Genomic DNA, 14,398 nt, shown 5'->3' with positions numbered 1-14,398 from the left:
AAAGGACGTCAAATTCGTTTAGGTACAGCGTCGCAAGACCGCGCAATTGTCCGTTAAAGTCACGCAGTGCCGAATTGCAAAATAGGCCCTGGTCAGGAAGGGGGTAAAATCTTCCGGGGCTTAAGTGGTTAAATTGAAGAAAGTGGGAAACACCAATAGAAATTTCAGATATGATCGAAATCAGACCTCTTGTGAATACTCAGATTTAGGGATTTAGATCTGATAGACAGTGTGCCTGGTGAACTATGGAAAGAAGTGTGTTCAAGACGCGGCAATGAAAAGCATCCCAAAGAAGAAGTAATGCAAGAAAGCAAAGTGGCTATCTGATGAGGCCATACAAATAGCTGATCAAAGAAGGAAGGCAAAAGGCAATGTAGAAAGGGGACAATATACCCAACTGAATGCAGACTTCCAGAGGATAGCAAGAAGTCACTGGTCCGACCACATCTGGAGTATTCTTTCCAGTCCTGGTCACCAGTCCTCGGAAGGGATGTGTTGGAGCTGGAGAGAGTACAGAGAAGGGCAACAAAACGTATTAGGGGATTAGAGCAGTGGTCCTCAACTTCGGTCCTCGGGGCCCACTAACAGGCCAGATTTTAAGTATTACCTTGGGGAGATGGAGACTAGAGTACTGCAATCACTGAGCAGCAAATGATATCACCTGTTATGTATTTCGGGTATCTTGCAAACCTGGCCTGTTAGTGGGCCCTGAGGAGTGGACCAGGGTTGAGGACCACTGGATTAGAGGACATTAATTACGAAGAACGTTTAGGAGTGCTGGAGAAGAAAGGCCTGGGAGGAGACATGATAGCAATTTACAAATACCTCAACGGTGATCAGAGCATAGAAAATAAACTATTCAGTCGCAAGGAATGTATGAGGACACGAGGCCATACAATGCGATTAGAAAAGAAGCGCTTTAACCTCATGCTATGCAGGGGGTTCTTTACAGTAAGGGCTACAAGAATGTGCAATTCTCTACCACAAATGGTAGTAACTGCGGGGAGTATGGCTACTTTTAAAAGACTCTTGGACATACATCTCAAGGATAAAAACATTAAGGGGTATGGGAAATGATTACGGCCACACACACCTACACAGGTTTAACTGGATGGACTATTGTCTTTATTCAACCTCAACTACTATGTAACTATATGTAAGAGACAAAAAGACCTTCTTAATCAATGCAAAGAATTAGAGGAAAACAACAGAAAGACTAGAGAGCTTTTCAAGAAAATTGGAGACATCAAGGGAAAGTTTTGTGCAAAGATGGACACAATAATAGACAAAAATGGCAAGGACCTGACAGAAGCAGAAGAAATACAGAAGAGATGTCAAGAATACACAGAAGAACTATACAAAAAAGATCTGATTGTCCCATATAACCACAATGATGTAGTCACTGACCTTGAACTGGATATTCTGGAGAGTGAAGTCAAGTGGGCCTTAGAAAGCATTGCTAATAACAAAGCTAATGGAAGTAATGGTATCCTAGCTGAGTTATTTAAAATCCTAAAAAACGATGCTGTAAAAGTAGAAGAAGAAAGATGCTCACAAAGCCTGCCCAAAGAAGTAGTGAACAACCCAAGCACTTCAGGAAAACACAATGCTAATCCTTAGTGTTGCTACTTAAAGTTAAATGTATAAATCACGGAAGACAAACAATATGTAAAAACATATACTGTATCCAGTAGCTCAAGGATGGTGGTAACCTCTCACCATCAATAGAGTAAAGGAGCATAAATGCAAACAATCCCTCTACTCAGCAATCAGAAAGATAAAATCACATTAATAAAACAATATAAAAGTCCATCAAGGCATCAAAATGTCCATAAATGAATAAAGACATCCAGGGATGTAAACTTGATATGTGGATGTAGTACGGGTCACCTCTTAACACCACCACCGTGCAAGCAAGGGGGAGTAGATCACACTCACCAACACTAATGGCTCAGCCACTCTCATGGTCAAGCAAACACCCCAGATGTCAGAAATGTTCACCATAAACAATCACAGGGATGAAAGGAACCATTGTGCTCCGAATCCTTCCTAGCAGCAAGCATCAGGTGGAGACTTATTACTGGGATCTGGTGGCTGCTGGGAGACACCTGCTGGTGGACACCGGAAACTAAAATCTTCCACTCATGGTGTCCGGCGGTCGGTTTGTCTGGTAAGAATGAGGGGTGAGCTGCCTTGGCTGGTCCGCTGGCTACAGACTCCGGCTGGAAGGAGGACGCTCCAACACTGACCCGCTGCAGCCGGCCGCCCGAAGTCTCTGAATGAGGGGTGAGCTGCCTTGGCTGGTCCGCTGGCTACAGACTCCGGCTGGAAGGAGGACGCTCCAACACTGACCTGCTTCAGCCGCCCGCCCGAAGTCTCTGAATGAGGGGTGATCTGCCTTGGCTTGTCCGCTGGCTACAGACTCCGGCTGGAAGTAGGACGCTCCAACACTGACCTGCTGCAGCCGGCCGCCCAAAGTCTCTGAATGAGGGGTGAGCTGCCTTGGCTGGTCCACTGGCTACAGACTCCGGCTGGAAGGAGGACGCTCCAACACTGACCTGCTGCAGCCGGCCGCCCGAAGTCTCTGAATGAGGGGTGAGCTGCCTTGGCTGGTCCGCTGGCTACAGACTCCGGCTGGAAGTAGGACGCTCCAACACTGACCTGCTGCAGCCGGCCGCCCGAAGTCTCTGAATGAGGGGTGAGCTGCCTTGGCTGGTCCGCTGGCTACAGACTCCGGCTGATAGGAGGACGCTCCAACACTGACCTGCTGCAGCCGGCCACCCGAAGTCTCTGAATGAGGGGTGAACTGCCTTGGCTGGTCCGCTGGCAACAGACTCTGGCTGGAAGGAGGACGCTCCAACACTGACCCGCTGCAGCTGGCCGCCCGAAGTCTCTGAATGAGGGGTGAGCTGCCTTGGCTGGTCTGCTGGCTACAGACTCCAGCTGGAAGGAGGACGCTCCAACACTGACCCGCTGCAGCCGGCCGCCCGAAGTCTCTGAATGAGGGGTGAGCTGCCTTGGCTGGTCCGCTGGCTACAGACTCCGGCTGGAAGGAGGACACTCCAACACTGACCCGCTGCAGCCGGCCGCCCGAAGTCTCTGAATGAGGGGTGAGCTGCCTTGGCTGGTCCGCTGGCTACAGACTCCGGCTGGAAGGAGGACACTCCAACACTGACCCGCTGCACCCGGCCGCCCGAAGTCTCTGAATGAGGGGTGAGCTGCCTTGGCTGGTCCGCTGGCTACAGACTCCGGCTGGAAGGAGGACGCTCCAACACTGACCCGCTGCAGCCGGCCGCCCGAAGTCTCTGAATGAGGGGTGAGCTGCCTTGGCTAGTCCGCTGGCTACAGACTCCGGCTGGAAGGAGGACGCTCCCCTAGTTCAAGCAGTTTCAGTGGGATACAAAATATATGTAATTCCATTGTTTTTTAAGGTTGGAAAATACTGACATTCATAGATTTAACCAGGCTACCACAACTCTGGACACTTTTGGTCTAGAGCAGTAATCTCCAAACTGAGACCCTCGGGCCGAATGTGGCCCTTTGCTTGTCTTTATCCGGCCATTGGGGCACTGTTCTTCCCACTAATACCATTGATGAGGCACCAATCCTTCCACTGATACCAATGATGGGGCCCCATTCCTCCCCCTGATACCTATGATGGGGCACTATTCCTTTCACTGACACTAATGATGTTGCACTATTCCTCCCACTGACACCATTGATGAGGCACCAATCCTTCCACTGATACCAATGATGGGGCATTATACTTCCCACTGATACCAATGATGGGGCACTATTCCTCCCACTGATACCAATGTAAACTGGCCCTTTGTTTAGAAAGTTTGGAGACCCCTGGTCTAAAGGAAGCAACTTCTGGCAACTTTACCACACCAGAGAAAAAAAAAATCCTTCCTCCCAAGGAGCAGATCAGAATATTTCTTTTCCAAGCCTTTAGCAGTTCTAATTTTGGATTTTATCGATTGCAAGAATGTCATCCAGTCCATTTTCAAATTCCAGTATTGTTTTTGCCTTCCTTGGGATTTAAATGTAATTTGCCAAATCCTTATATTGGCCTTGGATACCTTTAAATATGGTAATGAATCACCTCTACAGTATCTTTTCTCCAGACCAAAATTACATGGCTTTTCTAATCTTTTATTATTATTAAGAATTTCTATACTTTTAATAAATTAGTTGCTGCCTCTGAACTCATAAAAACTCCTCTGCCCTTCTAATATATATATTCATTAAAATAACATCTGTCTCGGAATTTGAATCAGCTTCCCCTAATCCTCTGCATAGCAACACTAAGACTGAAAAGAGGGGGGCCAGCAACATAGCCAATCAGGTGTGCTGCATGCACATGTGCTGACCACAAGCATGCAGATGCTTGAAACAAGCAGAAAGATGAGCTTACCTGTGTGCTGCTGTTCTTTTAGGTCTCTTACAGATGGGTGGATGGGGGAGGGGGGGCAGTAAAAACAGAAAAACAGGTGACTGAGCTGTGGTTTTACCACCCCAGCCTCCCATCTGCACTGTAAAATAACAGCCAGATGAGGCTGTTTACATGCCACAGCTGCAGCATTTTTTGCTTGGGGTGCCGAGTTTGACAAGTGGCACCGCTTGTCAAACTCGCCCATTGAGTTTGTTCAATTCCCCGAATTGCAGAGTGGTAGTGCAGTATTATAGGGTTAAATCAGGCAGTGAGGAGGCAATATGACACCTCCTCACCGCCTGCAAATGCCATCTAAAAAAATATATTAAAAAATACAAGGCGCTCTAAAAATGGCGGTGGTACTGAGCAAGCAAACTTTTGTGGCTAGTGTGGAGTGGGGCAGCTACCTACATAGAAGTTGCCCAGGACCTGGATAAGCTAAGCTATCAATGTAGTAGCTCCAAAAACCACAGTAATGTACTGTATACTGAGGTAGCTCCAAAAACTGCAGTCCTCATTGGTCCATCAGGTATGCATACTTAGGTTGTGTAAAGTTGGACTAAAGTAAGTAGTAAATAATGATATCAGGACCTGGATCACCTGCTGGTGGCACTATGCTTCCCAGAGCAGAAGGTTGTAGTTTTGGAGTCCATCAGCGGGTGTCTCCCAGCAGCGAGTAAATCCTTGTAATCAGTCTCCACCTGATGCTGGCTTCTGGGAGGGTATTTAGGTTCTCCACTACTATTGCCTCTTGCTCAAGTGTTTTGCTGCTGCCAGATTCTGTCTGCGGGTCACAGCAGGGGTCCAGTGTGTCCCTGTTCTCTGCTTCAGGTCCAATTTCAGTTCGTATTTTTAGCTGAATTCGGACCTAAAAACGGACCAGAAGACGCACAGAACTCCTGTGCACTTCGCTCCAGAGCCACTCCAGGGATATGTGAACCAGCTCCATAGAGAGCCGGTCACAATCTCTTGACATACAAATTGGATACCGCGAAACCCGCATCCAATTCACAATAGTGTGAATCCAGCCTTAATCCTGATCTTGCACCCTGCTGCTTTGTACCTTCTCCCTCTTGTTCCTGATCCCAGTTTTGGTTTTCCCTTCCCATCTGCTCCCTGATCCTCCAGTTTTCCCCTGCTTTTCTGTGTTCCCCATTTTGAATACATTGTATATAAATTAGTTGCTAGTTAAGCTTTCTGTTTGTTTGGTTGATTGTTTAGTTAGATATTTTGTCATTAGGTTTTTGGTTCACTTCTATCTTTATGTGTAGTCAAGCAGATTTGGCCATCTTGCTGCTGATTCCTGACAAACGATCATACCAGGATTTCAGCTTAATGTTTCTGATCTAGGCACGGGTGCACTTTAAAGTAGCCAAAACGCTAGTTGGACATAGTTACTCCACAGCTTTCAGGGAAACATAGTAATAGAGTTTCAGGGGAAGGAATGAGTCAGCCAACAGTAAGCGGATTCGAACATGCTTGGGAAAAACATAGATCTATTCTACAGTATACTTAAAAAAAAAAAATTTAACATTAAGTCCCGTTCACATTAGTGTGATGACAGATATCGCATGCGATTCGGAGTGCACTGCTCTGAAAATCACATGCGATGTCTGTGCAATGCAAATTCAAACATACAGACTGTATTCCCCCGCAGCAGAATCGGATTGCATGGTGGTTATGCGATCCGATTCATGTCCAAACTGACAGTTCACACTGCGATATGCGAACTGATCTGGGGGTGTCGTTAACTTTGTACTGACACCCCCAGCGATTTGCATATGGCAGTGTGAACTGCCTGCGATTTGAATGTAATGCACGAACATGCAGTGGATTTGCAGGGTTCCTACATCGCATATATGTGAACCGGCACTAAATAGAAACTATAAAGAAATTATAAATACATAAAAAATAAATGAGGGCAGACGTGATAGACCAATTGGTTTTTTTTTCTTTGGTCACTCTTCTGTGTTGCTATGTGACTGGTCATTCAGGAAAGGTCTGATATGCCAGTTGCTGCAGGCTGGAGACTATGCCGGAGGGTCAATGGCTGCAATGGATACAGGATTAGCTTTCCACAGCTGAAAATCTGTAGTTAGCAGCTGAGTTAATACACCAGTGTCTCACCCCCACTTTATACTGTGAGATGAAAGAAGAGGAATCCATACAAACAGTTCTCCGAAGCTTGTACAGCTAATGCCAGAAATGGCTACGTAAGCTAGAATTCTAGAGTTATTATTATGTAATTCATAAAAGGAATGTATTTTCAATTTTCCATTTAAAGTGTCTCTGCTGCCAAAATGTTTCTTTCCAGTTTTGTATAGGTTAACCATTTGCTGATCGCTAACGTATAAAAACATCCTATCAGACAGTGGTGATTCCAAGATCCTGGCTGCAGCTGTCATTTTTTTACAGCCGGAAATCTAGCTGATTAGTAAAAGTGACCCAGGTGGCTCTACAGCCACCCAATCCCTTTTACAGTGATGTAAAGAGCTGTGTCCCCCTCCCGTCACCGCCCGCAGTGGTTCCTGGGCTTTCCCATTGCTTCCGGGAGCCCAGGACCACAGTAAATGGCCATGAACAGGAAGCACAGAAGAGATGGAGGAACATTCATTCCCCCATCTCCTCTCTTTGAACTGGAAGCAACAATGATTTTATCACTTCCGGTTTCAGAGCTGTAATTCCCTTTCTGATACATCAGGGAAAAAGCTAGCTACTTTGGAGGGCAGAGGAGACATTAGTGGTCTAATATACCCTTGATGTCTTTATAAAGAGTACTTATGTACCTAAAGCTTTTACAAGGGACTTATTAGCTTGTTATTGATACCAATGTAGCAAAATTCCTAGCTGTTTTGCTGGATATAGGTCCCCCTGGGTTACCGCTAACAACAACAGCACATTTAAGCATGTTCTCCAAGTGTGAGCACTGAGACAATGACCAGTCCAGTATCTTTGTGTTTTTGATTTGTTTAGGAACTTGGATGGGAGAAGGGATGAGTGGGATACTCCTTTAACTCAACTATGCACAATTTGGCAGAAGTACTGTTTGACGCTGGCTGAATGCCTGCCAATGCTGACGTGACGCTGGTTAACGCTGGCCGGATGCCGGTTAACGCTGAAATATTCTTGTAATTGAGATTCAACTAAAGAAATCCTCTCTTAGCTCTCTTAGGTACACCTTCCTGAGGTAGCTACTCGTACACTTTTGCTGCACTGCTGAACGCTTTAGGGCCCACACTGGTGCCCCCTTTCACTCCCTTATCTTCAGGGCTTAACACTTGGCACCCCCTTTCTATGCCACAACTACCGGTTAACTGGCTTCTGGATCCCTTTGACCTTCTGGAGTGGCCCCCTCTCTTAGTCAGACCCCTGGGCAGATTTCGAGTACTCACAACACTGTTTTTCCTGGAAACTCCTGCCCAGCAGCTCTGCTCGGTCAGCAACACTCTGGATCCCTCTCTGCAGCCCAGCTCAACCTCTGGTCCCTCAGGCCGACTGCCCAGGACTCCTTCACTCGCTCTGACAGGAGGAGACACAGCCGTCAGCCTGGGACTCTGCTTCCCACCAAAGATGCTCTGTCACATGCTCCTGCCAGGTTTATACCCAATCCAGTGGTGTATTTAGGTTTTGTGCTGCCCTAGGCCTGACTGGACTTGTGCACCCCCTAATTTAAATATGAACCACCCCTTCCTGTAAAGGCCACACCCCTTCCTGTTTATGACCCGCCTTGTCATCTGTAAACCACATACCACAACCAGTCTATCAGTGCCCATCAGTCCAGCCTCATCAGTTCCAATAAGTTCAGCCTCATCACTGCCCATCAGTGCAGCCTATCAGTGCAGCCTATCAGTGCATCATATCAATGCCCATCAGTACCAGCAGGTAGCAGTGTGACCGCTTTATGGGGGTGCTAGACTGATTTGCCCCATAGGAGTGGCACTATACTAACAGTGTAGAACAAGCCGGTGGGGACCCTTTTCGTGCGGGAGCCAGGAGAAGGCTGTTTTTTTTTCCGTGCGGGGTGCAGCTTTTTTGCTGCCCCCCAGGAAAGTGCTGCCCTAGGCCTGGGCCTTGTTGGCCTAGGCCAAGATACAGCACTGGGGGGCACTTTAACTCTCTTCTTGCCCAGGCCAATTCTCAGCTTTCAGCGCTGTCACCCTTTGAATGACAATTGTGTGGTCGTGCAACATTGTACCCATATGACATTTTTATCATTTTTTTCACACAAAGAAATAGAAATGTCCCCGGTAGGCAAGTAGTTAGGTAATTATAAAGTTAGCACCAAAAAAAAGGGCCTTTAGGAGAGCACTAAGAATTGCTCTGGCCCATAGGGGGCGTACAGGCTGAGAGTTGAACCGGTTATCAGTGACTAGGTGGACGCAGTCACTTGATCTGGAATAAATTCTTTTTTTCTGTTTAGGTCTGTGAAAAAAGAAGGACGGAAATTATTTCTGATCCTGGACAGCCGGTTCCGTGCCATTGATTTTATGAAGAGGAACCCCGACCATTTGAAACTTCACGTAGAGAATAAGAAGGCGGACTCAGAATTCCACATGGGATTGATCGGTACGGACTGAACCTTCCGCAGGATCTCTATCTGAACCATCAGACGCAGTGGTGTATTTTGGTTTTGTGCTGCCCTAGGCAAGACTAGAATTGGGCGCTCCCCCACCTATGTAACTTTGCCCCACTCCTTTTTTAATGGATGTGGCTCCCTCCAAAATTGAAGGACTACAAGTCCCAGCATGAACCCCTGAGATTTCATGAGAGGGGGGGGGGGTGGGTGAGGGAGAGAGAGAGGGGGGGTGTTTCGGGATGAGAGAGGGGGGGTTAAGAGAGAGAGGGGGGGATGAGAGAGAAAGGGGGGATGAGATAGAGACAGAGAGAGAGAGACAGAGAGAGGGGGTGAGAGAGAGAGCGAGAGGGGGATGAGAGAGAGAGAGAGAGAGAGAGGGGGTGAAAAGAGAAGAGGGGTGAGAGAGAGGAGGGGTGAAAGAGGAGAGGTGAGAGAGAGAGAGAGAGGGGGGTGAGAGAGAGAGGGGCGGTGAGAGAGAGGGGGAATGAGAGTGAGAGAGAGGGGGGAGAGAGAGAGGGGGGAATGAGAGAGAGGGGGAAGAGAGAGAGGGGGGAATGAGAGTGAGAGAGAGGGGGAAGAGAGAGAGGGGGAATGAGAGAGAGGGGGAAGAGAGAGAGGGGGGAATGAGAGTGAGAGAGAGGGGGAAGAGAGAGAGGGGGGAATGAGAGAGGCGGCTCTAGCAACCAGTGGCCAATAGAGTCTCAGGTGGAGGGGGGGTGGCTTCTTTTTTTTGCTGCCCCCCTGCAAAGTGCCGCCCTAGGCCTGGGCCTTGTTGGCCTAGGCCAAAATACAGCACTGACCCAATCCCAGGGTGCATTGCTGCGAACTCCGCCGACTGGGACAGCCATAAACCCTAGTGTGCTATTGGCCAGGTTTCCTCCACTGTCCAACAAGAGCCCTCATTGGATACAGTTGGGAGAGTCCCCAGACTCAACAGACTACACCTGGAAACACATGACAGCCTAACTAACTGATCGGGCCTCCCTGATAAGCAGATAGGGCCACACACATACTTTTCCTAGCACCTACCTAGAAGGGTGCTACACCAATAAAGTTACATTAAAAAATTGAAGAAAAAATGTAAAAAATAAATTTAAATAAAATAAATAAATATAATTGTAGAAGTAAACACACCCCACTGTGTATATTAGCAAATATTCTAGACCATAATTCATGAAAAATTGATAACCTGTTAAGTATTTTAAAACAACGCCTATGAAAATTGTAGGTACCTTAGTTTCTTGCCATTTCTCCAGTGCATGCAGTTTTAAGACTTGACATGTTTGGTATCTATTTACTTGACGCAACATCATCTTTTATATTTTACCATAAATTAGGTAATATATTGTATTAGTGTACACCAAAATTAATTTTAGTGCAAATAATGTGTGACATACAAAAATTGCCACCATTTTATTCTCCAGTGCATCTGCTTTTAGAAAATATGGAATGCTTGCGGTTTCTTAATAATTTTCTAGCAAATGACACATTGACATGTGTGTGAAAAAAAGCAAAAATTGCCCTGGACAGCAAGTGGCGAGAACCCCTGTCAGTTTTTTGATTGATCACTTTCTTCTCCTGTTCTGGTGACACCTGTACCCTCTCATTTATTGTCCTTGTGTCATTGGGACAGGAAGTAAAGAGGAAAACAAATCCTAAAATGTAAAAAATACTCTAAAAAGATCAAATCAAAAGGTTTTGGGTAGAGTTAGGATTTAATGTTAATTATGTTACCAACATTGTGTTGATTTCTGTCTTTTACCTTTCCCGGCACACTAGAGTAACAGTGAAAAGAAACAACTCTTACAGAAAACAATTCTATTAACCACTTGCCGACCGCCGCAAGTACATATACTGCGGCGGTCAGCCCCTCACAGGCAAAGTGACGTATGGGTACGTCACTAGCCTATGAGGCTCTGGGAAGTGAGCGCGCGCTGCCAGAGGCGCGCTCCCGCTCGGTCACGGACCCCCCCCCCCGATGTCCGCCGGGCACTCACGATCGTCCGTGACAGCGGGAGAAAGGCAGGCGACTGATGTAAACAAGCCGCCTGTCATTCTCCCCTGTGTAGAAACAATGATCATACGGTTCTACTATGTAGGACCCTTGATCACTGTTCCTACAGCTCAAGCCACAGCCAATCACAGTTATAATCACGCCCCTAGGGGGACACACAGCCCCTCCCTCTCAAAAAAAGTTAACCCTTTCACTACCAGTGTCATTTTACAGTAACAGTGCATATGTATAGCACTGATTACTGTAGAAATGTCACTGGTAACCCCAAAAGTGTCAAAAATGTCAGTCAAGGGTCCAATCTGTCCGCCCCAATGTCGCAGTTCCGCAAAAAAAAAAAAAAAAATCGCAGATCGCCGCCATTACTCGTTAAAAAAAAAACCAACAAAAATGACAAAAATCTTTCCCTTTGTTAGTAAACGCGATAACTTTTGCACAAACCAATTTAAAATACGCTTTTTACGATTTTTTTGTACCAAACATATGTAGCATAAAACAAATTGGCCGAAAATGTTAAAAAATTTTGATTTTTACATTTTTTTGGGGGAATTTCATATAAAAATATGTGAAAAATATTGTTATTTTTGCAAAATTGACGCTCTTTTTTTGCTTATAGCGCATGATCAAAAAAAATCGCACAGGTGATCAAATACCACCAAAAGAAAGCTCTGTTTGTGGGAAAAAAAGGAAGTCAAATTTGTTTAGGTACAGCGTCGCATGACCGCGCAATTGTCCGTTAAATTCATGCAGTGCCGAATCGCAAAATACCCCCTGGTCAGGAAGGAGGTTAAATCTTCCGGGGCTTAAGTGGTTAAGAGTTTTTTTATTTCCACTGAATTTAGGCAAACATCAAAGATGCCACGTGACAGTGACACAGACCCATACCATAAGAGCCCGTTCACACTGGGGCGACCTGTCAGGCGACCTGGTCGCCTGACAGGTCGCCGTAGGTCGCCTTCCATAGAGAAGCTGTGGACCCGTTCTAATAGGAGCGACACAAGTCGCTCCGACTTAGAAAAAGGGTCCGGAGCTTCTTTGGGGTGGCGACCCGGAGCGACCTGCATTGACTTCAATGATATGAAGTCCGTGCCGGCCGCTCCGAGGTTGCGGTGCGAGCAGCGCGCCGCGACTTCACAGGTCGCTCCGGGAAGTAGCATTGCCCCAGTGTGAATGGGGTCTACGGGACCTGCTGTGCTGTGATTATTAAAATAAATTAATGTCAATTTTAGTACACAGTGGGGAGTCTGCGGACTTTACCTTCCTTTCAGGCATGCATGTTGAGTTGTCTGTCACTGACTACCGCTTGCCTGTGCACCGCCACCTGCCACTGGGATTGCTGATCTGCGCCCTCTCAGCCACGAGCCACCTCACAGAAACTTCTCCCTCACTCCGGCACCTGCGGAGGGAGCGGAGAATCACTCCGCCGACCAAGAAGGGCAGAGCATAGGCAGTGGGCGGCCAGCGCCCGGCCGGAACTATAATGTGAAGCGGTGCATGCGACCGCACTTCATATACCTACGTGTGCCCGAAAATGGAAAAAAAGTTTCTGCTCTGCTACAGCCTCCTGGCCTGTATCTATATTTGAGCAGAGTTGTATAAAGTACTCAAAACCCATACTTGAGTAAAAGTACAAGTGCTCGATCAAAAAGTGACTTGAGTAGAAGTGGAAGTGCTCGATCAAAAAGTGACTTGAGTAGAAGTACTAAAGTATTCAACATTTTTTGTACTTAAGCATTGCAAGTAGTTTTTTTTTAAACATTTTGCTACTCAAGTACTGAAAGTAAAAGTACCAGTAGTTTTTAAAAATAATTTGCTACTCAAGTACTGAAAGTAAAAGTACAAGTACTGTGTTATGTAGTTATTAAAGAAAGAAGTCAAACATTTATTAAAGTTAAAGTTATTAAAGTTAAAGTTATTAAAGAAAGAAGTCAAAAGTCAAAAGTACACATGACATTATACACATTTTTTTTGAGCTTCATGAAACCTGCCATCTACTGTTCTGGCAGTGGTAATTTTTATAATTGTAACGAGTAACTATGCAGCAGCAAAAAAAAAAATATCGGAGTAGAAGTATTGAAATCATTGAAAAAATGTAGTGAAGTAAAAGTGGAAGTAGGAGAAAAAAATTCTACTCTAGGAAAGTACAGATACCGCCTTTCGGTACTTAAGTACAGTAGTGAAGTAGTTCTACTTAGTTACTATACATCTCTGGGTTTGAGTAACGCAGGAAAGCGCATTCCTCAAGCCAAGTAAAGTAATTTAGTTACCGATGTTAGGAATGTAACGCTTTACTTTACTACGTTACCAAAAAAAGTAATGTAGTTACTGTAATCCGTTACATTGTAACTCGTTACCCCCAACACTGGTGAGTACCGACCTGGTGTGGAGTGGATCCTAGGGACTGTTGCTGCTTATGTATCAGTATTGGTGTTTGCCTGGCCTGGAATATTTCTGATGGTGTCTCAGTGCTGTCCACTTTCTGGGCCATTGCTAGAAGTAGTGACAAAGTGAACACTGTCCTCACATTACTGCTCAGCGTTCATAGAGTTTCCAACAGCTCCCTATGCCCTATCCAAGTTATAAGGGTATGCATATGCTCGTTGCTGTACACATGCCACTGCAAAAATTATTTGACCAACTCAAGTAAATGGGGCTGCTCAGCAGCCGCCCTGGCTCAGCGGTGGAGCATTTTGAGGGTTAAGGCTCCTTTCACATGTCAGCGTATGGATTGCGGCGCGATTCCGCCCGCGATCTGGAGATTATTGCAAATCGCGGGACGCCTGTGCGTTGCCCGTGATTTGCAATAGCCCCCCAAACGCTGAGCGATGGTGCCGCGATTTCCGCCTGCCGAATCGCGGTAACATCGCGCAAAAAAAAATTGCGGGACGCATTTTGCCCAAAAAAGTACAAGAGCTTCTTTGGAGCGTATTGCGTCCCGCGATTTTTTTTGCGCAATGTTACCGCGATTCGGCAGGCGGAAATCGCGGCAACATCGCTCAGCGTTTGGGGGGCTATTGCAAATCACAGGCAACGCACAGGCATCCCGCGATTTGCAATAATCTCCGGATCGCGGGCGGAACTGCGGCGATTCTGCCTGCGATCCATACGCTGACATGTGAATGCAGCCTAAAACAGGCTGCCTAATACCATTAGAAAAGCGAACCACCACTTAGTGTTTGTTACCCCCAACACTTCATATTCCTGATATGTGCCTGCTCTACCACGTATTGTATGAAAAAGTATCCAGTTCTCTCTGCATTGCTTCCTTTATGTGAAATCCCTGGTGTTCCTGACAGCCCCCTATTAAAAACTGACCACACTAAGCAGGAGAGCACATGTGGCCAGTTCTCTAGCTATGCTGGGAACTTGGTGTGCT

The 14,398-nt window shown here is 46.3% G+C and overlaps 1 protein-coding gene across 2 annotated transcripts in view; it reads right to left on the bottom strand.

Moving 5' to 3' along the window:
* Window positions 1–14,398, bottom strand: part of C1QTNF8 (C1q and TNF related 8) — an 80,282-nt gene that overhangs the window by 58,716 nt on the left and 7,168 nt on the right. The gene's annotated exons all lie outside the window — the stretch shown is intronic.

This window comes from Pelophylax lessonae (genome assembly GCF_965119305.1).
Source record: "Pelophylax lessonae genome assembly, chromosome: 6".
NCBI lineage: Eukaryota > Metazoa > Chordata > Amphibia > Anura > Ranidae > Pelophylax > Pelophylax lessonae.
Note: the sequence above shows the minus strand (reverse complement) of the source record. Positions and strands in the feature narration are given on the sequence as shown.